The sequence below is a fragment of the Callithrix jacchus genome, chromosome 4 (assembly GCF_049354715.1).
Source record: "Callithrix jacchus isolate 240 chromosome 4, calJac240_pri, whole genome shotgun sequence".
In the NCBI taxonomy this organism is placed as follows: domain Eukaryota; kingdom Metazoa; phylum Chordata; class Mammalia; order Primates; family Cebidae; genus Callithrix; species Callithrix jacchus.
This window is the reverse complement of record NC_133505.1, coordinates 120,556,884-120,580,662: the sequence shown is the minus strand read 5'-3', so window position 1 is coordinate 120,580,662 and position 23,779 is coordinate 120,556,884. Positions and strand designations below refer to the sequence as shown.

Genomic DNA, 23,779 nt, shown 5'->3' with positions numbered 1-23,779 from the left:
GCCTCCTGGCCTTTCATCAAAAATACACTAGTCTTTAGTTGTACAGCAGAGAAATGTACTCACAACAGAGTTTTCAAAACATATTTATAACTTGCATTTTATATAAGTCATTTTAGCACATACAGACTCATTTTTAAGGTCATCATAAAAAAGTATGGATAGCTCACTTTCCGTGTAACAATCTGAGAAAGTGGAACTGATAACAGGAGCCCAGTGTCAGCAGTACTGAAGATGGAGACAGTTCAACATTTTCCTGTTCTTTAACATCTATCTTTTCTGTATGTTTATATCTATTGAGCCTATCAAAGTCTAAAATATTTCAATACAGCATACAATCGAAGTACCAGTTGTTACATGGCATAGGTTTTATCTTGTGGAGAGATGGAAAAGTGTATCTAAATACATCATGCCTATACTCAGAAGTAATGCAAATCTTCTGTCTGGCTGGTACCAGAAATAAATGAAAATGATACTAGATAAAGACTAGAAACATTTTTCTCTTTTGCGTACATGCAAAATATTATGTATAGTGATCATCATCATGCCTTCAGCATCCACTATAAGCCAAACATTCTATTATCAGCAGAGAAATGTACCCACAACAGACTCCTCCTCCCCAAAACAGCACAGAAAAATTCAGCTTTTTAAAAATTTTTGTTATTAATCAAAAGCAAATAAACAAGTATACTTTAAAGGAGTTGAAAGTAAAGAAGAAACACTTAAGTAAGAAAAAACATGTAAGTGTAAGGATATGCTGTGAATTATGAATAAAGCTATATCCATTCACAAAATTTTTTAGCCTATTACAATTATTCAATAAAGATGTATTTACCTAATTGAATTGTTGACCTGAGTGTATGTGTGTATAAGTGGATGTTACCTTATGTGAGTTGTGTATGATTTCTCCTACTGCTATAATATAAAATATAGAGAAATTCTTAAATGGCAGATGTCTTAATAATCACTTTTTTAGAAGGCCTGAAATAAATGCCAATAGTAGGACTACAGAGTGAGAAAATCAGGGTGTTGAACAAAGTAGACCAGGTGGCTCTCTATAATGAACCCCATAATAGATCAGCCCTTGTGGAATGTACCACTGTTCAGGGTACAGATTTCTGAATTATCAACCTGAGAGTCTGGCTCAAGGAGGCACTCTCATTCTGGTCAGGCTCATTAGGAGCTGAAATTTCTGAACTACAAGGTTGATTCATGAATGGGGGCCACTCCTGACCACTACTGATTCCAAAACACTGGTATTCTCTGTATCCCCTACCTGGACCAACTTTTCTGGCCTGTGAATTGATCAGTGAATATAGATTGTTGCAAGGGATACACCTCCAGATAAAGGGAAATCTGGGATCATCTAAATAAGTGACTTCTGCCATTACCTAGAGGTTGTAGGATCCTGATCAACACGATTTCTCTTCTGACTCCTGGATTTTCTCTTCCTTCTCAAAGCTGGTGCTGGTCAAACCATGTTCCAAAGACTCTAGTATTTTATGGAAGAATTGTTTTGTGGGAGATGGATCCTATTAAGAAGAAAACAATTCCAAAATTTTCAGTGCTACTCTCATCTAGCCCTCTCCTCCCTGTTGTAATACAATTTTAGTTTCTCTAATCACATTCCAGTTCTGTCTCCTTGTAATGATATTCTTTTTAGATCTCTTTAATGGAGTATTGGGAGTTGCCAGACTCTTCTGTCACTCATTTATTGAGAAAATCACAGAAAGCTGATCATCTAGGAGTTGTAATGTACATGTATTTTTTTTTACTTGTTTAGTTCTTATACATTATTATTTCTCTTGTTTCTTTGGAAAATTTTTTAAATTATGAGGAATAATTTTACCTTTTATTAATAGGAGCTATCATAGGTTATTCCAAATCTTTGAACTAGAGATACATTTAAAAAGCTTTTTACAATCTTATCCAATATTGGAAGAATATCTGTGTAAAGTATACATAAATGGGAAATCTCATATTCTTAGAAAAAGAACTTTTGGTTTGTTTTGGGGTTTGTTTTGTTGTTTGTTTTGTTTTGTTTTATGAGACAGAGCTCTGCTCTGTTGCCCAGGCTGGAGTACAGCGGCTCATTCTCAGCTCACTGCAACCTCTGCTTCCCAGGTTCAAGCAATTCTCCTGCCTCAGCCTCCAGAGTAGCTGGAACTATAGGTGCCTGCCACCACACTTGGCTAATTTTTGTATTTTTAGTAGAGACAGCATTTTACCATGTTGACTAGGCTGGACTTGAACTCCTGACCTCAGCTGATCTGCCCCCCCCACCTCAGTTTCCCGAAGTGCTAGAATTACAGATGTGAGCCACACCACTTAGCCCCAGAGAAAGAATTTTTAAAGAAATATAAAAGGTTTGTGCTATAAGTTTAAAACATATATCAATTTTCATGCAGGGAATAAACACAGTTTTGTCAAAAGATGCAGAAATTATTAAAAAAAAAAAAACCAAAAGTTTAGCAAGTGAAGTATCCTACATATGAAAATTTCTTTTTCCCCCCATGTACAGGAAAGAAGCATGTAGGAAAAGGCAGAGCATAAGAATCTGTTCTTCCATCATTCTGTTAATCTCATTTTTTATTTATATACAGAGGAGCAAAATAAACAGTGCAGCTTCAGCCTATCCCTTGGAGTTTATGTTTCAGGAAAAATGAAATCATGACTGACACTCTGGTGGAATTTCTTATTTTGCTTGAAAAGCAATTGAATATTAAATCATGATTCACTAGTTTCCTAAAATATCTTTTAGTACTCTAGGGAAAAAGTATAAAGTAGCCTGCTTTGGAATTTTTAAGAGAACTATGTTTAGTCATTCTCAAAATGCATTTCATGTAGGAGGGCTCCTTTTTTTATTTTTTCTTTTTCATATACATATATACATGTATATATATTTTTTAATTTTAGTAATTCTGTAACAGATTTAATACGCTGAGAAAACTAGAAGGTATTTATAACTGAATGACAGGTACATAGAAACCCAAAGGCAATTACTTCTTGTATAAATATGCCTTAGGCAAACTCCAACTTGTTTTTTAGAACCAGAAGATTAAGCCTACTCAGGAATATTATTCAGGCACAAAATTTGCATTGTCTACTCTTACATTTCCTACCTCTCTTCCTTTTGGATCTCTCCAATCCTAATTCTACCTACCGTTCTCCAACTTGGAAAACATTGTCTGGCCACAGCTAACACAGTTAGAAACCTGGAGAAGCAGGTATCCCTGTGTCCTCCTGTTTAACATGATCCATTCCCAGCCCCACTGTTTTCATTGCATATAGGTTCCCTATGCATGTTCTCAATTTAGGCTACTCCAGGAAAAATTTCTCTTATTTGGAGTGATACTGGTATATGCAATAGGCTAGAATTTCATACCTACTTTTAAATCTCTGAAGATCCTTTTGTTCTTTTCCAGTAAATATCCACTAACTAGGCATGAATTTGTACTTGGGGTAACTGTTTTCCAAAATAATCAGTCTCTAACTCAAAAAGACTTCAGCTCTTAGTTATTAAATGTACTTTTTCCTATTTTTCAAGGATAAATGATGTCTAAAGAGAAATATAAAATATTTGAAAATATGATTATGAAAATAGCAAACATGCTTGAGTGTCCATAGACCTCAAGGCTTAGCTGAGGATTTTATCAGGCAGAAAAGCAGCTTCTTTATAATTAATCTGTATAAATTCCGTACAATTCTGATGAGACACAAATTTTCTATTTTTTGCTACTTTTTTGGCAGAGTAATAATATATTTCTTCTGGCTCTTTTTTTTTTTTTTTTTTTTTTGAGATGGAGTCTCACTCTATCGCCAGGCTGGAATGCAGTGGCACAATCTCGGCTCACTGCAACCTCCACCTCCTGGATTCAAGCTATTCTTGTTCCTCAGCCTCCCGAATAGCTGGAATTACAGGCAAATGCCACCACACCCAGCTAATTTTTGTATTTTTGTAGAGATGGGGTTTCCCCATGTTGGCCAGGGTCTCAATCTCCTGATCTGCCTGCTTCTGCCTCCTAAAGTGCTGGGATTACAGGTGTGAGCCACCGCGCCAGGCCAGGTCATTTCTGATCTTATGGAAAAGTGGTAATCTAGTCATTGTGAGAGACAGAATTAACTTCAACCTTTTAAAAAGTATTCAGAGTTGAATTATTAATATTGATAAAATCAAATACCTTCTGATCCCATACTATTTGCATGCCATTCCCTTATAAGATATGAAGTAATATAAGACATATCTTTATCTTCAATATACTTATGAGTAATTTAGACAATAATACATGAAGGAAAAATTTATAACACAAGGTGCTTCATGATTCAAGAGTTATTGCAAAGTAATTGTTCATTCATTCAACAAATATTTATTGAGTGCCTACTAGGTACTAAAGACTCTGCTAAATGTTGGGTATCTAAAAAGGAAGAAAAAAAGAGTGTCTTTTCTAGGGAGAGGAGGTGAGAGAGTTAGACAGGCATCAGATGACATGAGGTCACAGTAAAGTGTTATCTTTCTTTAGCCTGAGAACAGTGGAAATATATTGAAGGTTTTTATACAAGGGATTGGCATGATTAATTGTTTTTCTTAAATATCACTCTAAATGCCCTGTGAAAAATATACTGGAAGGAAACAGACAAGGTTTTGATGGTGGTAGAGGAGAAGGAAGAAAAGAGGAGGATATACAGAGCAAAGTAGCAAAGTAGGTTTGAAAATTATTTATGAAGTAAAATCAAAAGGATCTGATGATTAGATAGTGAACCTTAGGAAGAAAAGAAGGATCAAATCTACTTGATTTCTTTATAAAGGGTTGAAGAATTTGGATTTTGGCTTATTCAACTGGTGACTGATGGTGCTGTTTACAAAAAGAGAACACTGGATGAGGTTGTGTTAAGCGGAAGGTTTTTATGGATTTAGTTACAAACAAATTCAGTTTGGAGAGTCTTCAAAACATTCAAGTTGACATATCAACTATTCAATTAGAAATAAATGTATGGGCCAAGCATGGTGGCCCATGCCTGTAATCCCAGCACTTTGAGAAGCTGAGGCAGGTGGATTGTTTGAGCCCAGGAGTTTGAGACCAGCCTGCATAATATGAAGAAACCTAGTCTCTACTAAAACTGCAATAAATAAATAACTATGGAAATAAGGGGGAAAATGTTAAGCTAAAGATAATATTTGAAAATCATCAGCAAATGATTGGTCATAGACCTTCATGAGCTCTCTTATTAGGATATACAGTGGATAATAAAGTGGTTTCTATTTAAGATTTTCTCATGAATTAGAAGAATCTGGAAAGTTTAATGGAGGAGGTGAGCTGAATGAAAAAAGGTAGAATATGGATAATAAAAGAGATGAGTAAAATGAATGAAATTGGTAGGCACACAATAAAAATAGAAATAGATAAAAAATATATTTTTAATGAAAGTAATGGAAATACTAATCCAAAGTGGCTTAATTCAGAAAAGGAATCTCTAGATTCACATATGATTGAAATGTTTAGGATATTCCTCTTGCAAGCAAATCTCTCACCAAGTGTGAAACAACAGGCTCAGAATCCAGTTCCTCTTTTTCTGTTTCACAGCTCCGTATCATTGGTGTTCACTTAGTCTGATGCAGGCTCTCCTCTCATGATCCCAAGATGACTACCAGTAGTAAAAAAAAAAAAAAACACCTTTTTTTGTTTTTTCAGAATAGGGTAACCAAAACCTCAGAATGGAGATCAACTGACCTAATAAGGTCACATGCTCATGTGCTCATTCCTATCATTGCAGGTAGAGGTTGAGATACACTGATTATCTTAAGCAAATTAGAGTGCAAATTTGGAGTGGGAATAAATCCACCCACCAAACCACCTGGAGTGTTCAGAAGGGGATAGGAAATCTAGAAGCCTTCATGTTATAGGGAGACTTAAATGCCAGGTTAAGGATCTTGGACTTTGTATTAGACTATTCTTGTGTTGCTATAAAGAAATACCTGAGACTGGGTAACTTATAAATAAATGAGCTTTAATTGGTTCATAGTTCTTCAGGCTTTTCAGAAAGCATAGTGCTGGCATCTTCTTGGTTTCTAGGGAGGCCTCAGGAAGCTTACAATCATGGCAGAAGGCAAATGGCAGCAGGCACACACATGGTGAACGCAGGAGCAACCTTTTTAAAAGATCTAAGATCTTGGTTTTTGGCTTATTTAAATAATGACTGATGGTGCTATTTACAAAATGAGAATACTGGAGAAAGGCTGTGTTTAGGGGAAGGTTTTTATGGGTTCAGTTATAAACCCATTTAAATGACCATATCTCATGAGAACTATTACAAGAACAGTACCAAGGGTTTCTGCTAAACCATTCATGAGAAATCCACCCCCATGATCCAATCGCCTCCCACCAGGCCCCTCCTTCAACAATGGGGGTTACAGTTCACCATAGGATTTGGGCAGAAACAAATATTCAAACTATATCAAACTTCATTCAGTAAACAAAGAAAGCTCTTGTGTTTTGAACAGAATAGGGATCCAGTGAGATCAATGCTTTAAGAAGTCAAGTCTTAAGGCAATTATAAAGCATACTATAGCATCTAAGAAAAAAGAAAAAGATAAATATGTTCAAGAGTCTGTGTCAATAGTTTAGAAAAAAGATGGTGAAAGCCTGAACTGTGGTTAAAGAAGAAATGTTTATGAAAGGAAGGTAGTAGTGAAGTGCTAAATGTGAAAAACATTTCAGTAAAGAAGAATTCTTAGGACTTTGTGGGATAAAAATAATGAACTTGGAGGGGAAACTTTAGTCTGTCACTGAGATTTTGAGTAATTTGATAGCATTGTCCCTGAGCTTTGTCACTGCAGGTCTTAGGCCTTTGAGAAACACTGAAGGATCCCCCACTGAGATCCTTCCTTTTTCCTACTATAATACTGGACCCTCGTCCGGACGCGGTGGCTCAAGCCTGTAATCCCAGCACTTTGGGAGGCCGAGGCGGGTGAATCACGAGGTCAAGAGATCGAGACCATCCTGGTCAACATGGTGAAACCCCATCTCTACTAAAAATACGAAAAATTAGCTGGCCATGGTGGTGTGTGCCTGTAATCCCAGCTACTCGGGAGGCTGAGGCAGGAGAATTGCATGAACCCAGGAGACAGAGGTTGTGGTGAGCCTAGATCACACCATTGCACTCCAGCGTGGGTAACAAGAGCAAAACTCCATCTCAAAAAAAAAAAAAAATACTGGACCCTCTTCTTCTGAACCAAGCCCTGCACTAGGCTTTACATTCCATTCTGTTTTAAATCATTACCATCATCTCCTGTCCCATTATTCTCCACATACTCAACTCTCCTAGGAGTCAAAATGAAACAGGCAAATTCCAACCTCTGTCAGAATGAAGACTGTTTTTTGTCTACATCATGAAAATTTCTCCTTATTGCAGATAACACTCTAAGAAGTTAAACAGTAGCTATCACTTCAACCATTTCAGTGGCACTAACTTTTTCACATATTTTTTGAGCATTTCATCAACCAGCAATGCCTCTATTAGCAAGAAACTGAAAACTGAATGGTTTAAAAGGTAGAATTTCAGAGAAAACAGTTACTGCTATTGGTTAAGCTGCTCATCATGACGGGTCCTATATCTTTGTGTTTCTCTGGACTTTCATTGTCTTTTACATCGTGGGGACAAGACAGCTGCTCTATCCCCAAAGCATCAAGTCTTCATTCAAGGCAAACAAATGTGTGAAAGAGAGAAGAGAAGCAGGAATCTGTCCATCAATAAAGCAATATTCTGCCAGGATTTCTTACCCAGCACACTTCTTTTTTTTTTTTTTTTTTTTTTTTTTTATTGTACTTTAAGCCCTGGGGCACATGTGCAGATCATGCAGGATTGTTGCCTAGGTACATACATGGCAAGGTGGTGTGCTGCCTTCATCCCCCCATCATCTATTTCTGATATTTCTCCCCTTGTTATCGCTCCCCAGCCTCCACACCCCCCGCTGTCCCTCCCCTAGCCACCCCCCAACTGACCGCAGTATGTGATGCTCCCCTCCTTGTGTCCACATGTTCTAATTGTTCAACACTCACCTATGAATAATAACATGCAGTGTTTGGTTTTCTGTTCTTGTGTCAGTTTGCTGAGAATGACGGTTTCACGATTCATTCATGTCCCTGTGAAGGACATGAACTCATCATTTTTTAGGGTTGCATAGTATTCCATGGTGTATATGTGCCACATTTTCTTTATCCAGTCTATTATTGATGGACATTTAGGTTGGTTCCAGGTGTTTCCTATTGGAAACAGTGTCGCAGTGAACATACCTGTGCATGTGTCTTTATAATAGAATAATTTATAATTCTGGGGGTATATACCCAGTAATGGTATTGCTGGGTAAAATGGTATTTCTATTTCTAGGTCCTTGAGGAATCACCTTGTCTTCCACAATGGTTGCACTAATTTGCACTTCCACCAACAGTGTAAAAGTGTTCTTATTTCTCCACATCCTCTCCAGCATCTGTTGTCTCCAGATTTTTTAATGATCACCATTCTAACTGGCATGAGGTGGTATCTCAATATGGTTTTGATTTCCATTTCTCTAATGACCAGTGATGATGAGCTTTTCTTCATATGTTTGTTGGCCTCACAAATGTCTTCTTTTGAAAAGTGTGTGTTCATATCCTTCACCTACTTTTAAATGGGTTTGATTTTTTTCTCTTGTAAATCTGTTTTAGTTCTTTGTAGATTATGGATATTAGCCCTTTGTCAGATGGGTAGATTGCAAAAATTTTTTCCCATTCTGTTGGTTCCTGGTTCGCTCTAATGATTGTTTGCCTTTGCTCTACAGAAGCTCTGGAGTTTAATTAGGTCCCATTTATCTATTTTGGATTTTGTTGCCATTGTTTTTGGTGTTTTAGCTATGAAGTCCTTGCCTATGCCTATGTCCTGAATGGTTTTCTAGTGTTTTTATGGTGTTAGGTCTTATGTTTAGATCTTCAATCCATCTGGCATTAATTTTAGTGTAAGGTGTCAGAAAGGGGTCCAGTTTCTGCTTTCTGCACATTGCTAGCCAGTTTTCCCAACACCATTTATTAAATAGGGAATCCTTTCTCCATTGCTTGTCTTTGTCAGGTTTGTCAAAGATCAGATCATTTTAGATGTGTAGTGTTTCTTCTGAGGCCTCTGTTCTGTTCCATTGTCTATGTCTCTGTTTTGGTACCAGTACCATGCTGTTTTGATTACTGTGACCTTGTAGTATAGTTTGAAGTCAGGCAGCATGATACCTTCAGATTTGTTCTTTTTGCTTAGGATTGTCTTGGCTATTTGGGCTCTCTCTTGGTTCCATATGAAGTTTGAAGTGGTTTTTTCCAGTTCTGTGAAGAAGATCATTGGTAGCTTGATGGGGATAGCATTGAATCTATAAATTACTTTGGGCAGTATGGCCATTTTCACCATGTTGATTCTTCCCAGCCATGAGCATGGAATGTTTTTCCATGTTTCTGTCCTCTCTTATTTCATTGAGCAGTGGTTTGTAGTTCTCCTTGAAGAGATCCTTTACATCCTTTGTTAGTTGTATTCCTAGGTTTTTTTTCTCTTTGTAGCAATTGTGAATGGGAGTTCACTTTTGATTTGGCTCTGTTTGTCTGCTCTTGCTGTATAGAAATGCTTGTGATTTCTGCACATCGATTTTGTATCCTGAGGCTTTGCTAAAGTTGCTTATCAGTTTAAGGAGATTTGAGGCTGAGACAGGGGGGTCTTCTAGATATACAATCATGTCATTTGCAAATAGAGACACCTTGGCTTCCTTTTTTCCTAATTGAATTTCCTTTATTTCTTTTTCTTGCCTGATTGCTCTGTCTAGAACTTCCAGTACTATATTGAATAGCAGTGGTGAGAGAGGGCATCCTTGTCTTGTGCCAGATTTCAAAGGGAATGTTTCCAGTTTTTGCCTGTTTATATGATATTGGCTGTGGGTTTGCCATTAATAGCTTTTATTATTTTGTGATATATTCCATTGATACCTAGTTTATTGAGGGGTTTTAGCATAAAGCACTGTTGAATTTTGTCAAAGGCCTTCTCTGCATCTATGGAGATAATTGTGTGTGTTTTTTTTTTTTTTTTTTTTTTTGAGACGGAGTTTCGCTCTTGTTATCCGGACTGGAGTGCAATGGCGCGATCTCGGCTCACGGCAACCTCCACCTCCTGGGTTGAGGCAATTCTCCTGCCTCAGCCTCCTGAGTAGCTGGGATTACAGGCACGCACCACCACGCCCAGCTAATTTTTTTGTATTTTTAGTAGAGACGGGGTTTCACCATGTTGACCAGGATGGTCTCCATCTCTTGACCTCGTGATCCACCTGCCTCGGCCTCCCAAAGTGCTGGGATTACAGGCTTGAGCCACCATGCCCAGCCAATTTTGTGGTTTTTGTCTTTGGTTCTGTTTATGTGATGGATTATGTTTATAGCCTTGCATATGTTAAACCAGCCTTGCATCCCTGGGATGAAGCCTACTAGATCATGATGAATAAGCTTTTTGATTTGCTGTTGCATTCTGTTTGCTGGTATTTTATTGAAGATTTTTGCGTCGATGTTCATCATGAATATTGCCCTGACGTTTTCTTTTTTTATTGCATCTCTGCCAGGTTTTGGTATTAGGATGATATTGGTCTCATAAAATGAGCTGGGGAGGATTCCCTCTTTTTATATTGTTTGAAATAGTTTCAGAAGGAATGGTACCAGTTCTTCTTTGTACATCTTGTAGAACTCAACTAAAACCCGTCTGGACCTGGGCTTTTTTTTAGTTACTAGGCTATTAATTGCTGCCTCAACTTCAGCCCTTGTTATTGGTCTATTCAGCATTTCAACTTCTTCCTGATTTAGTCTTTGGAGAGTGCAAGTATCCAGGAATTTATCCATTTCTTCCAGATTTACTGGTTTTTGTGCATAGAGTTGTTTGTAGTAATCTCTGATGGTAGTTTGTATTTCTGTGGAATTGGTGGTGATATCTCCTTTTATTGTTTTTTATTGCCTCTATTTGATTCTTCTCTCTTTTCGTTTTTATTAGTCTGACTAGCAGTCTATCTATTTTGTTGATCTTTTCAAAAAACAAGCTCCTGGATTTGCTTATTTTTTGAAGGGTTTTTTATGTCTCTGTCTCCTTCAGTTCTGCTCTGATCTTAGTTATTTCTTGTCTTCTGCTAGCTTTTGAGGTTTTTTGATCTTGCTCCTGTAACTCTTTCAATTTTGATGATAGGGTGTCGATTTTAGATTTTTTCTTGCTCCTCATGTGGGCATTTATTGCTATGAATTTCCCTCTAGACACTGCTTTAAATGTGTCCCAGAGATTCTGGTATGTTGTGTCTTCATTCTCGTTGTTTTGAAAGAACATCTTTATTTCTGCCTTCGTTTCATTGTTTATCCAGTTGACATTCAGGAGCCAATTGTTCGTTTTCCATGAAGTTGTATGGTCTTGAGTTTGTTTCTTTTTTTTTTTTTTTACTTTCTTTTATTTATTTATTTTATTTTATTTATTTTTTTTATTTTTTATTGGATTTTAGGTTTTGGGGTACATGAGCAGAGCATGCAAGACAGTTGTGCAGGAACACACATGGCAGTGTGCTTTTCTTTCCTTCTCCCCTTCACCCACATTTGGCATTTCTCCCCAGGCTATCCCTCCCCACCTCCCCCTCCCACTGGCCCTCCCCTTTTCCCCCCAATAGACCCCAGTGTTTAGTGCTCCCCTTTCTGTGTCCATCTGTTCTCATTTTTCATCACCCACCTATGAGTGAGAATATGCGGTGTTTCATTTTCTGTTCTTGTGTCAGTTTGCTGAGGATGACGTTCTCCAGATTCATCCATGTCCCTACAAACGACACAAACGCATCATTTCTGATTGCTGCATAATATTCCATGGTGTATATGTGCCACATTTTTCCAATCCAGTCTATTATCAATGGGCATTTGGGTTGATTCCAGGTCTTTGCAATTGTAAACAGTGCTGCAATGAACATTCGTGTACATGTGTCCTTATAGTAGAACGATTTATAGTCTTTTGGATATATACCCAATAACGGGGTTGCTGGGTCAAATGGAATTTCTATTTCTAAGGCCTTGAGGAATCGCCACACTGTCTTCCATAATGGTTGAACTAATTTACACTCCCACCAACAGTGTAAAAGTGTTCCTTTTTCTCCACATCCTCTCCAGCATCTGTTGTCTCCAGATTTTTTTTTTTTAATTTTTTATTGGATTTTAGGTTTTGGGGTACATGAGCAGAGCATGCAAGACAGTTGCATAGGTACACACATGGCAGTGTGCTTTGCTTTCCTTCTCCCCTTCACCCACATTTGGCATTTCTCCCCAGGCTATCCCTCCCCACCTCCCCCTCCCACTGGCCCTCCCCTTTTCCCCCCAATAGACCCCAGTGTTTAGTACTCCCCTTTCTGTGTCCATGTGTTCTCATTTTTCATCACCCACCTATGAGTGAGGATATGCGGTGTTTCATTTTCTGTTCTTGTGTCAGTTTGCTGAGGATGATGTTTTCCAGATTCATCCATGTCCCTACAAATGACACAAACTCATCATTTCTGATTGCTGCATAATATTCCATGGTGTATATGTGCCACATTTTTCCAATCCAGTCTATTATCAATGGGCATTTGGGTTGATTCCAGGTCTTTGCAATTGTAAACAGTGCTGCAATGAACATTCGTGTACATGTGTCCTTATAGTAGAACGATTTATAGTCTTTTGGATATATACCCAGTAATGGGATTCCTGGGTCAAATGGAATTTCTATTTCTAAGGCCTTGAGGAATCACCACACTGTCTTCCACAATGGTTGAACTAATTTACACTCCCACCAACAGTGTAAAAGTGTTCCTTTTTCTCCACATCCTCTCCAGCATCTGTTGTCTCCAGATTTTTTAATGATCGCCATTCTAACTGGCGTGAGATGGTATCTCAATATGGTTTTGATTTGCATCTTTCTGATGACCAGTGACGATGAGCATTTTTTCATATGATTGTTGGCCTCATATATGTCTTCTTTTGTAAAGTGTCTATTCATATCCTTTGCCCACTATTGAATGGGCTTGTTTGGTTTTTTCCTGTAAATCTGTTTGAGTTCTTTGTAAATTCTGGATATCAGCCCTTTGTCAGATGGGTAAACTGTAAAAACTTTTTCCCATTCTGTTGGTTGCCGATCCACTCTAGTGACTGTTTCTTTTGCCGTGCAGAAGCTGTGGAGTTTCATTAGGTCCCATTTGTCTATTTTGGCTTTTGTTGCCAATGCTTTTGGTGTTTTGTTCATGAAGTCCTTGCCTACTCCTATGTCCTGGATAGTTTTGCCTAGATTTCCTTCTAGGGTTTTTATGGTGCCAGGTCTTATGTTTAAGTCTTTAATCCATCTGGAGTTAATTTTAATATAAGGTGTCAGGAAGGGGTCCAGTTTCTGCTTTCTGCACATGGCTAGCCAGTTTTCCCAACACCATTTGTTAAACATGGAATCCTTTCCCCATTGCTTGTTTTTGTCAGGTTTATCAAAGATAGTATAGTTGTAGATATGTTGTGTTGCCTCCGGTGCCTCTGTTCTGTTTCATTGGTCTATATCTCTGTTTTGGTACCAGTACCATGCTGTTTTGATTACTGTAGCCTTGTAGTATAGTTTGAAATCCGGTAGTGTGATGCCCCCCGCTGTGTTCTTTTTGCTTAGAATTGACTTGGCTATGCGGGCTCTCTTTTGGTTCCATATGAAGTTCATGGTGGTTTTTTCCAGTTCTGTGAAGAAAGCAATGGTAGCTTGATGGGGATAGAGTTGATTCTGTAAATTACTTTGGGCAGTATAGCCATTTTCACGATGTTAATTCTTCCTAACCATGAACATGGAATGTTTCTCCATCGGTTTATGTCCTCTCTGATTTCGTTGAGCAGTGGTTTGTAGTTCTCCTTGAAGAGGTCCCTTACGTTCCTTGTGAGTTGTATTCCAAGGTATTTTATTCTTTTTGTAGCAATTGTGAATGGCAGTTCATTCTTGATTTGGCTTTCTTTAAGTCTGTTATTGGTGTAGATGAATGCTTGTGATTTTTGCACATTGATTTTATATCCTGAGACTTTGCTGAAGTTGCTTATCAATTTCAGGAGTTTTTGGGCTGAGGCAATGGGGTCTTCTAGTTTTTTGATTTGCTGTTGCATTCAGCTTGCCAAAATTTTATTGAAGATTTTTGCATTTATGTTCATCATGGATATTGGCCTGAAGTTTTCTTTTCTTGTTGGGTCTCTGCCGGGTTTTGGTATCAGGATGATGTCTGTCTCATAAAATGATTTGGGAAGTATTCCCTCTTTTTGGATTGTTTGAAATAGTTTTAGAAGAAATGGTACCAGCTCCTCTTTGTGTGTCAGGTAGAATTCGGCTGTGAACCCGTCTGGACCTGGGCTTTTTTTGTGTGGTAGGCTCTTAATTGCTGCCTCGACTTCTGACCTTGTTATTGGTCTATTCATAGTTTCAGCTTCCTCCTGGTTTAGGCTTGGGAGGATGCAGGAGTCCAGGAATTTATCCATTTCTTCCAGGTTTACTAGTTTATGTGCATAGAGTTGTTTGTAATATTCTCTGATGATGGTTTGAATTTCTGTGGAATCTGTGGTGATTTCCCCTTTATCATTTTTTATTGCATCTATTTGGTTGTTCTCTCTTCTTTTTAATCAATCTGGCTAGTGGTCTGTCTATTTTGTTGATCTTTTCAAAAAACCAGCTCTTGGATTTATTGATTTTTTGAAGGGTTTTTCGTGTCTCAATCTCCTTCAGTTCAGCTCTGATCTTAGTTATTTCTTGTCTTCTGCTGGGTTTTGAGTTTTTTTGATCTTGCTCCTCTAGCTCTTTCAATTTTGACAATAGGGTGTCAATTTTGGATCTCTCCATTCTCCTCATATGGGCACTTATTGCTATATACTTTCCTCTAGAGACTGCTTTAAATGTGTCCCAGAGGTTCTGGCATGTTGTGTCTTCGTTCTCATTGGTTTCGAAGAACTTCTTTATTTCTGACTTCATTTCATTGTTTACCCAGTCAACATTCAAGAGCCAGTTGTTCAGTTTCCATGAAGCTGTGCGGTTCTGGGTTGGTTTCTGTATTCTGAGTTCTAATTTGATTGCACTATGGTCTGCGAGGCTGTTTGTTATGATTTCAGTTGTTTTACATTTGTTGAGCAGTGCTTTACTTCCAATTATGTGGTCAATTTTAGAGTAGGTGTGATGTGGTGCTGAGAAGAATGTGTATTCTGTGGATTTGGGGTGGAGAGTTCTGTATATGTCTATCAGGTTTGCTTGATCCAAGTCTGAGTTCAAGCCCTGGATATCCTTGTTGATTTTCTGTCTGGTTGTTCTGTCTAATATTGACAGTGGAGTGTTAAAGTCTCCCACTATTATTGTGTGGGAGTCTAAGGCTCTTTGTAAGTCATTAAGAACTTGCCTTATGTATCTGGGTGCTCCTGCATTGGGTCCATATATGTTTAGGATCGTTAGCTCTTCTTGTTTTATCAATCCTTTTACCATTATGTAATGGCCTTCTTTGTCTCTTTTGATCTTTGTTGCTTTAAAGTCTATTTTATCAGAGGTGAGAACTGCAACTCCTGCTTTTTTTTGCTCTCCATTTGCTTGGTAAATCTTCCTCCATCCCTTTATTTTGAGCCTTTGTGTATCCTTGCATGTGAGATGGGTTTCCTGGATACAGCACACTGATGGGTTTTGGATTTTTATCCAATTTGCCAGTCTGTGTCTTTTGATTGGTGCATTTAGTCCATTTACAGTTAGGGTTAATATTGTTATGTGTGAATTTGATACTGCCATTTTGATGCTAAGTGGCTGTTTTGCCTGTTAGTTGTTGTAGATTCTTCATTATGTTGATGCTCTTTAGCATTTAGTGTGATTTTGGAATGGCTGGTACTGGTTGTTCCTTTCTATGTGTAGTGCCTCTTTTAGGAGCTCTTGTAAAGAAGGCCTGGTGGTGACAAAATCTCTGAGTACTTGCTTGTTCACAAAGGATTTTATTTTTCCTTCACTTCTGAAGCTCAGTTTGGCTGGATATGAAATTCTGGGTTGAAAGTTCTTTTCTTTAAGAATGTTGAATATTGGCCCCCACTTTCTTCTGGCATGTAGTGTTTCTGCCGAGAGATCTGCTGTGAGTCTGATGGGCTTCCCTTTGTGGGTAACTCGGCCTTTCTCTCTGGCTGCCCTTAGTATTTTCTCCTTTATTTTAACCTTGTTGAATCTGACGATTATGTGCCTTGGGGTTGCTCTTCTTGCAGAATATCTTTGTGGTGTTCTCTGTATTTCCTGCATTTGAATATTGGCCTGTCTTGCTAGGTGGGGGAAGTTTTCCTGGATGATGTCCTGAAGAGTATTTTCCAGCTTGGATTCATTCTCTTCGTCCCCTTCTGGTACACCTATCAAACGTAGGTGAGGTCTTTTCACATAGTCCCACATTTCTTGGAGACTTTGTTCATTCCTTTTTGCGCTTTTTTCTCTAATCTTGGTTTCTCGTTTAATTTCGTTGAGTTGGTGTTCGACTTCAGATATTCTTTCTTCTGCTTGGTCAATTCGGCTATTGAAACTTGTGCATGCTTCGCGAAGTTCTCGTTTGTGTTTTTCAGCTCCTTTATTCATTCATATTCCTCTCTAAGTTATCCATTCTTGTTATCATTTCCTCATATCTTTTTTTAAGTTCCTTAGTTTCTTTTCATTGATTTAATACATGTTCTTTTAGCTCACAAAAGTTTCTCATTATCCACCTTCTGAAGTCTAATTCCGTCATTTCGTCACAGTCATTCTCCGTCCAGCTTTGTTCCCTTGCTGGTGAGGAGTTTTGGTCCTTTCTAGGAGGCGAGGTGTTCTGGTTTCGGGTGTTTTCCTCCTTTTTTCGCTGGTTTCTTCCCATCTTTGTGGGTTTATCCGCTTGTCGTCTGCGTAGTTGCTGACTTTTCGATTGGGTCTCTGAGTGGACACCCAGATTGTTGATGATGAAGTATTTCTTTTACTTGGTTTTCCTTCTACCAGCCTAGCCCCTTCACTGTACGACTGCTGAGGTCCACTCCAGGCCCTGCTTGTCTGGGGTGCACCTCTAGCAGCTGTGGCACAGTGAGGGATGCTACTCGTTTCTTTTTCTGCTATCTTTGTCCCAGGATGATGCCTGCCAAATGTCAGTCTTTTGGATATAGAGGGGTCAGGGAGGTGCTTGAGGAGACAGTCTGTTCTTTTTAGGAGCTCAATTTCTGAGCTGTGAGCTCTGTAGTTCATTCAGGGCTGTTAGGCTGCTATGTTTGATTCTGCTGCAACAGAGCTCATTAAAAAAACCCTTTTTTTCTCAAATGCTCTGTGTTTGGGGGTTCGGGCTTTATTTTTCGATTTTTGTTGAGGTGTCCTGCCCAGCTAGGAGGCAGACTAGCCACTGTTTGCCTGCTGAGTCTCCGCCCTGCTGTTGTGTGATTCGCCCTGTTCCTGCAGGCTCTGCTGTGGTCTTCGCCACGCCCTGCGGCGGAGTCTCTTCGTTGTAGCGTGTTGCCTCGGCAACGGCAGGCTGCGTCAGCAGTGGGCGTGTATCTCAGTTGGGGCGGGTTGCCTCGGCAACGGCTGGCTGCATCAGCAGTGGGCATGTATCTCAGTTGGGGCGGGTTGCCTCGGTAGTGGTGGACGCCCCTCCCCCACAGAGCGTCTGGGACCGTCTGCTAGGGATAGTTTGAAATCGCGGTTTTGTTCGTCCCACTGGGTACCCCGAACGCTCTGTTCCTGAAATCCCCTGGGCTGGCCTACTGTCCAAGTCTCGTTCAGTCTCAAGTCCAGCCCTCTCAACTCTCAGGTTGCCAGTTCAACAGGGCACCCAGACAAGCGCGCCCTGTGGGGATTGCTGGGTAGGGCCGGCCGCCACCGCCCCGGCTGCTGGCTTCGCCGGGCAGACACTGCCTGGCATCCCGTGTCTCCCTTACACTTGGGAGTTTCCCCGTTCTGTGGGCAACAAAGATCAGTCTTGAAATGCAACTCCGACTCACCTCTTTGCAGATTCAACGCGAGCTCCAATCCTGGGTTGTTCTCACAGCGCCATCTTGAGTCCTCCCCGCCTTGAGTTTGTTTCTTAATCTTGAGATCTAATTTGATTGCACTGTGGTCTGAGAGAGTGTTATGATTTCCATTCTTTTGCATTTGCTGAGGAGTGATTTACTTACAGTTATGTGGTTGATTTTAGAGTAAGTGCGATGTGGTGCTGAGAATAATGTATATTCTGTGGATTTCGAATTCTGAGTTCTGTAAATGTCTATTAAGTTTGCTTGGCCCAGATTGGCATTCAAGTCCTGGATTTCCTTGTTTGTTTTTTGTCTTGTTGATCTGTCTAATACTGAGAATGGAGTGTTAAAGTCTTCCACTATTATTGTGCAGGAGTATAAGTCTCCTTGTAGTTCTTTAAGGACTTGCTTTATGTATCTGGGTGCTCCTGTATTGGGTGCATATATATTTAGAATAGTTAGCTCTTCTTGTTGTGTTGATCCTTTTACCATTATGTAATGCCCTTCTTTGTCTCTTTTGATTTTTGTTGGTTTAAAGTCTGTTTTATCAGAGACTAGGATTGCAACCCCTGCTTTTTTTTTGCTCTCCATTTGCTTGGTAAATCTTCTTCCATTCTTTTATTTCAAGTCTATGTGTGTCTTTGCATGTGAGATGGGTCTCCCGAATACAGCACACTGATAGTTCTTGTCATTTTATCCAATTTGCCAGTCTCTGCCTTTTAATTGGCCATTTAGTCCATTTACATTGAATGTTAATATATTTATGTGTGAATTTTATCCTGCCATTTTATTACTGGTTGATTGTTTTGCCCTTTGGTTGGTGTAATTTCTTCATTGCATCATTGGTCTTTATCATTTGGTTCTTTTTTGCAGTGGCTGGTACGGAGTTTTCCTTTTTGTGTTTGGTGCTTCCTTCAGGAGCTCTTGTTGGGCAGGTCTGGTAGTGACAAAATCTCTCAGCAATTGTTTGTCCATAAAGGATTTTATTTCTCCATCACTTACGAAGCTTAGTTTGGCTGGATATGAAATTCTGGTTGAAAGTTCTTTTCTCTGTTGAATATTGGCCCCCACTCTCTTCTGGCTTGTAGGGTTTCTGCTGAGAGATCCACTGTGAGTCTGATGTGCTTCCCTTTGTGGGTGACCCGACCTTTCTCTCTGGCTGCCCTTAGTATTTTTTCCTTTGTTTCAACCCTGGTGAATCTGACGATTATGTAGCTTGGGGTTGCTCTTCTAGAGGAGTATCATTGTGGTGTTCTCTGTATTTCCTATATTTGAATGTTGGCTTGCCTTGCTAGGTTGGGGAAGTTCTCCTGGATAATATCCTGAAGAGTGTTTTTCAGCTTGGATTCATTCTCTCTGTCATCTTCTGGTACACCAATTAAATGTAGATTAGGTCTTTTCACATAATCCCATATTTCTTGAAGGCATTTTTCATTTTTTTTCACTCTTTGTTCTCTTTTCTTGCCTTCTTGTTTTCACTGAGTTGATGTTCAATCTCTGATATCCTTTCTTCTGCTTAATCTGTTCAGCTGTTGAAACTTTTGTATGCTTCTTGAAGTTCTTGCACTATGTTTTTCTGCTCCATCAAGTCATTTGTGTTCTTCTCAAAACCAGTTACTTCTAGTTAGCATTTCTTCTAACCTTTTTTCAAAGTTTTTAGTTTCTTTGCATTGGAATAGAACATCTTCCTTTAACTCAGAGAAGTTTGTTATTACTCACCTTCTGAGGCCTGCTTCTGTCAGTTCATCAAATTTTTTCTTCATCCAGTTCTGTTCCCTTGCTGGGAGGAGTTGTGATCTCATGATGGGGGAGAGGCGTTCTGGTTTTTGATGGTTCCATTCTTCTTGCACTAGTTTCTTCCCATCTCATTGGATTTATGTAATTTTGATCTCAGGTAGCTGCTTGTGGAGGCAGGCTTTCCTTTGTCTGCCTACAGAGGCGCTGCTCGGCCACCACGGGTTCAGTGGAGCTGCTGTGTCTTTCATTTACTCAGGAAAAGGCTTCTGCAATGGTGACTTCCCTTCCCTGACTGAGCTTGATCATTCCTGGTTGCTCTCTAACTGATGTTCTGGGTGCAAAACTCTGGAGTGAGACTTTTTTAGCCTGCTGGTTTTGTGTGGGGGGACCTGTCCTGCCATATGGGCTGTTTCCCCCTTTTCAGTTCCCCTTCTTTTTGGGGGTGGATGGCTCCATCCAGCTGGGTTTCTGGCTTTGGCGTCAGCCAATGCTTCTGCCTAGATCTATGCTGACAGCCCCAGTGCCAGCCGAAGTTGCTGTTCTGCCCTGTTCAGGTAGCTAGCTGAGGCTTTTCAGCCTGGTGAAGATCTCCTGTTCTGTGGGTTGTAGAGGGCTTGGGTGGAGTGCTGTATCTGAACCAAAGTCCCAGAGTGGGAGATCCCCTGGTCCTCCAGTCCGGTCAATTGCAGGCACCTCCTGGGTGGAGCAGTGCCCCGCTTTGCCTCACCTTGCCCTGTTTGGTTTATATCCACTGTCCAACCAGACCCACAAAATGAACCTGGTGCCTCATTTGGAATTGCGGAGACCACACGGCTTCTGCATCTCTCTCACTGGGATTTGCTTTCCAGAGCTGCCTCTTATTCGACTATCTTGAGATTGTTCCCCAGCACATTTCTTATAGCTTATGAGCCCAAATTGGGAGCCCACATGGGGTCACATGACCATTCTTAGCAGTAAGGAAGAATCAGAAAGTTAACATTTGATTTTCTGTTCTCCATTTGTGAGACATACAGCAAGAAAGAAGAGAGTTGGGAACAGTTTTTGGTTGGCCAAGCAATAGAATCTTCTCTGACAACTATTGCTATACAGTGTACTCTGAGTTTGCATGCGTATACACTCTTGACATTTTGTTTTTGACCATGTATTTATCTGTATATTTCATTTCCTCTATTCTTTTTTTTTTGAGATGGTGTTTTGCTCTTGCTTCCCAGGCTGGAGTGCAATGGCATGATCTCGGCTCACTCTCTGCCTCCTGGGTTCAAGTAATTCTCCTGCCTCAGCCTCCCAAATAGCTGGGACTACAGGCACATGCCACCACCCCCGGCTAATCTTTTTTGTATTTTTAGTGGAGACGAGGTTTCGCCATGTTAGCCAGGATGGTCTCTATCTCCTGATCTCGTGATCCACCCACCTCAGCCTCCCAAAGTGCTGAGATTACAAGCGTGAGCCACTGCACCAGGCCAGTTTCCTCTGTTTTTTAGGAAAGTACATGCACGGTTGATTACAATTTTTAAAAATAGATGTTTTCTTCTCTTTTTCTGTCAACCACGATCAACTTCTACTTAACTCATTCAACAAAAATGCTAGAATTTCAGTTTTCCTGAACAGGCAACACATTTCGACTAAAAAGAATATTTTCTTGTTTATGTCTAATTATCCTGGCAAGCATTACCCATGTGAAAGGAAATATAACAAAATTACCAGATGATTCCATTAGGATTTAGCAAAAGTTTTTCATTTTATCTTTTACGGGGGTGATAGAGCCTCATGTAAAGAAATATTTCCAAGAGACTTCATCAACCTGACTTAGAAATTCGGCAGCAAAATGTAGCACCTGCATATCAAAAATAGAATTAGTAATGATATCACTTGATGCAATGTTGAGAAAAAATAGTCAATTAAAGCAATAGGAATGCAACCAGAATGCTCTGCAGGAAGCATCATGTAATTCTGACTTCACAGTGACATGAAATTTTAAATGACAACTGTGCTAAATCAGGGAGCAGCAAACCCAGGCCATGTTTAAATTTAGTAACACTGAAAATAACTTTCTCCATAGCAGATTCTCTATGAATTAAAGGTGACCAACCACTTGTTTTTCTGTTCTGTTTAGAGATAATCAGGTACTCACTGTCTGCAGCATTGGTGTCTTCTCTTCTCAACGACATTTCTGGCAGCTACCCCAAGAGTCTCCTTGGCCTGTCTTAAAACCCTTGGAAATTAAAGAGAGAATCTACTACATATATTCCTTTGAAAGTTTCCCCCATATATGTTGAAAAATTTCTGAATGAGCACAAGGATTTCAAGGTAAGTGAATTTGTGAAGTAACACATTCTTGCATAACTCTTAACAACATCAAAAGTAATGATATATTTAAATAAAATATAAGAAAGTGAAAGTAACTATTAAATGTAAGAAAAATATCCATGTATGTGCAGTTCCACAGCAAAAAGGGAAATAAATAAAACATAATATTTAAAAACTGTTATATGTCATGTAAATGTAAATACAAGAAAATTAAAGTAGAGACCTTTACATTTGATAATCAGTATTACATTAAAAAGTGAAACATACTGTGGTTCTCAACGTTTAATGTGCACAGAAGTCACAGGAATTTGGCAGGAGGGATCCTTAAAATGCTGATCCCTAGGGATAGTTCACAGAAACGTAGATCCACGAGGGATGGGATGTGGCCTAAGATATGTATTTTTACATTTACCCACTCCCAGGTCATCCTGATGCCTGTGTGTCTTAGGCCTTTGAGAAACACTGAAATTGATATTCAATACAATCTATTTCTAATTTTCAAACTTTATGCTAAACATGATCTGTTATGTTGGTTGTGTCCTATAGTCATAGGCATAAATAAGGAAGGGGTAATTTTGTTACAGAAATGCTAGATTGATGCTCCCTTTTGACACCCCTAATTTGAGTTATTAATTTTGATTAATATTCCCTTTTAAAGTTCATTATGATGAGTTAATTTCCAGGAGTCACTGTCTCTCTTTCAGAGTGATAGTCCTGTCATTGTTCTCTTTAGCTGTTGCTCTGTTCTGTGTATTGTTTCAGTTTATTTAGAATTTTAGGGTTATTGTATCTAATTATAAGAAATTTCTAAAAGCTGAAAATAATGAGTAATTACTAGGATTGGCAAAGTATTTCTAAATTTTGAGGATTGTATCTTTTTCTCTTCATTTTGAAAGCCCAGCCTTAGATTTCAAAAGAACAAATCTGCTTAATACCCCTTTCCATTACATTTTTTCTTAGCAAATAAGAACTAATAAGTCATGTGATATATTTATCGATACTTACATGCACATTTGGTGAATATCACTTTATTGTATTTCTGTTTCCTATATGCAGTTTAGCAACTTCATTTTTATAATTTGTAATTTTAAGTTTACAAAAGACTTTTTTTTAAACTCCAGTAAATGTGTTTAGGAGGGACATATTTAGATCTTAAATTGTGATGATTTTTTTAAAGGTTCAATCTGATATTATCTTTATAGTGAAGAATTAAGTTTTTAATTAAAATCCTTTGATTGGATTCATAGACAGGTTTATAGACCTTTTTGTCTGTATTAGTCTTTGTGTACACTTGTTCACATTGTGTAGAATTTGTTATCCGTAATGTATCAAAAGGCAACCATGAACCCTCTATCAAAAAGAAGTATATCTTAATAGTGGCAATTAGCTATACATGTTAGCTGTTAGTTTTACACATAGAGAATTCAATATGGTCATATGCATAAAATAATGGAGTAATTTTTTCAAGTAATCAAAATTAAAAATTTACAGAATTGAATTAACTCTAATAATGAAGTTTCACACGCACTTGTTATTAGAATTGTGCTTGTTAGTACAATTGTCATACCCAAACATAGCCTAAAATGTATAGTTCACAAGTTTATCATTGGATAAAGTCTCCAAATAAAATTTCATAAAGCTTTGGTGGAAATAATCTGCATATTTCAATTTCAGACAAACCTATCTTTTCTTTTCTCTCTCCTTATTTTTTCTTTTTATTATTT

At 38.8% G+C, this 23,779-nt stretch overlaps 1 protein-coding gene across 3 annotated transcripts in view; it reads left to right on the top strand.

The window, feature by feature from the left end:
- HS3ST5 (heparan sulfate-glucosamine 3-sulfotransferase 5) overlaps positions 1 to 23,779 on the top strand; it is a 323,276-nt gene that overhangs the window by 120,478 nt on the left and 179,019 nt on the right. For all 3 annotated transcript variants that reach the window (XM_054254358.2, XM_035296548.3, XM_002747049.8), the window contains exon 2: positions 21,862 to 22,055. The gene's annotated coding sequence lies outside the window, so the exon portion shown is untranslated. The remainder of the gene's footprint in view (positions 1 to 21,861; positions 22,056 to 23,779) is intronic.